The 1,912-nt window shown below is 41.3% G+C and overlaps 1 non-coding gene across 1 annotated transcript; it reads right to left on the bottom strand.

Annotated features, from left to right (window-relative positions):
- Positions 1 to 784: 784 nt before the first annotated feature.
- Positions 785 to 856, bottom strand: TRNAE-CUC. The gene has a single exon. It is a non-coding gene; the product is annotated as a tRNA-Glu (tRNA).
- Positions 857 to 1,912: the final 1,056 nt, after the last annotated feature.

Raw genomic sequence — 1,912 nt, 5'->3', positions numbered from 1 at the left:
CCAGTGGTGAGGATTGATGCTCCTGGATTACTGGCCCAGAGTTGGAGGGACATAACATGAGGTATTGTGTCAAATCCCTTGGCCGGGTCAAGGTAGGCAGTGTGAACCATTTTGCCCTCATCCATTACTTTGGTGACCTTCTCAGACAAGTCCACCAGGGTTGATAAGCATGACCTTCCCTTGATGAAACCAAATTTTGTTGGGTCCTGTGTCTGAAGATTTCCTGTGTCATTACTCATCATTTCCATGATACTTCTTTCTATGGCTTTGTATATGAAACTAGTGAGACTTACGGGGATGGAGTTTCCAGGCTCTGTAAATGTCCAGTCTTTGTGCAGTGAGATGACTGTTGTTGTTCTCCATTCATCACATGCAAATCCTGTTTGTTGACTACAGCTAAATAGTAATTCCAGAAGACCTGATAGGGCACATTGCATGCTATTTAGAAGGCATCCTGGAATATTGTCTGGCCCCATTGATGCAGTATTATTGGCCTTAGAGAGAGCATTAAAGACCTGTTCTCTAGTGATAGCATTGGGGGTTACATTTAATGATATTTCCTGAGGGAAGTTTGAAGAGAAAGGTAAACTTGGCTGAATTTGTCAGCCAGTAAGTTTGCTATATAGGTTCATAGGTTCATAGGTAGGTACTAGGCTATTGGCCCTAGGGCCTATATAAGCCTAGCCAAAGGTACCCTGGCTTTCGCCACCCAAGAAAATTATTTTCCTGTGCCACTGTCGAGCAGAGCCACAGAAGTGATCCCAGGGAAAAGGTGCATTGAAGCTTCCCTGACCGGGAATCGAACCCGGGCCGCGGTGGTGAGAGCGCCGAATCCTAACCACTAGACCACCAGGGACTCCCCGGGGACTCCCCTATATATTGAGGCTCAGTACAGGTGACTCCATTAACAATGAGCTCTGCACACTTTGCTTTTGCAAAGGTCTTCTTTCACATAATTCATTATTTTCCTGCAATTATGACTCAAACAGCCAAGTGTACATCAATGAATATTTACATGAAGCAAAAATGAAATGCAGATATAGTGTTTTGTCTTGTGCTGTTGGAAATGTTCGTTAACCCTGATGGTTGAATGGCCTTTAAGATTATCTGTCAACCCAATTCATTTTTTTCCAGCAAAGTCTGTTGAAACCCAACCTCTGTTATTAGGCTGTATACTCCCTTTGTGACAAAAAGTAAGACCAGTTAGAAACCATTGTATGAAAAAGAATAAATGTTGAGAGCACTAGAGAGATTTATTGCAAATGAAGTACTTATTTATTGTTTGTGGCAGCCTTTTTATCTCTTTACCCCTGCAGCTGTTACAGCCTTAGCATGTCAGGTTTCCAAAAATGAATTGGGTTTCCAGATGTTCTTGTATGTCATTCAGTTACCAGGATTAAAGATATTCAGTGCATTAGTCAAGACAGGCTCAATGTGACCTGAAGGATTTTAGTGCAACAGGCCTGTCTGCCCACCACTGCTTTTTCTCATTCTTGTAAGGCTATATTTACTGTTTCAGTAAGGCTGTCTATTAATCATTGCCTTTGCTGCCCACTCCTTCTTGTGCCAGTCTGTCTCATTATTGGCGCCTCCCCCAGTGAATGCTGCCTTCATACTATTTGAACAAAGTATCCGACTAACAGAATTTGCTGCCGTGTCTTTCAGTGGAAAATCTGGCTTCAACTCTTTATTTGATTTATTTGCAATCTGTGGAATTCTCAGTTTTCACCAATGCTACAGTTCAAAACTATAATTTGTACAATGAACAGCTTTATTTCGAGTCCAGATTTCACAGTGATATTCTGTTACTGTGGAATCATAACTTTGATAACAATATGGACCTTTAAAGGCAATATGATGACTTTGCTCTTTCCTATGTTATCAAATATTTTGATAGCTTTCATTCTGAAAA

Source organism: Protopterus annectens, chromosome 9.part0 (assembly GCF_019279795.1).
Source record: "Protopterus annectens isolate FY-2018-M chromosome 9.part0, PAN1.0, whole genome shotgun sequence".
NCBI classification, from domain to species: Eukaryota; Metazoa; Chordata; order Ceratodontiformes; family Protopteridae; genus Protopterus; species Protopterus annectens.
Note: the sequence above shows the minus strand (reverse complement) of the source record. Positions and strands in the feature narration are given on the sequence as shown.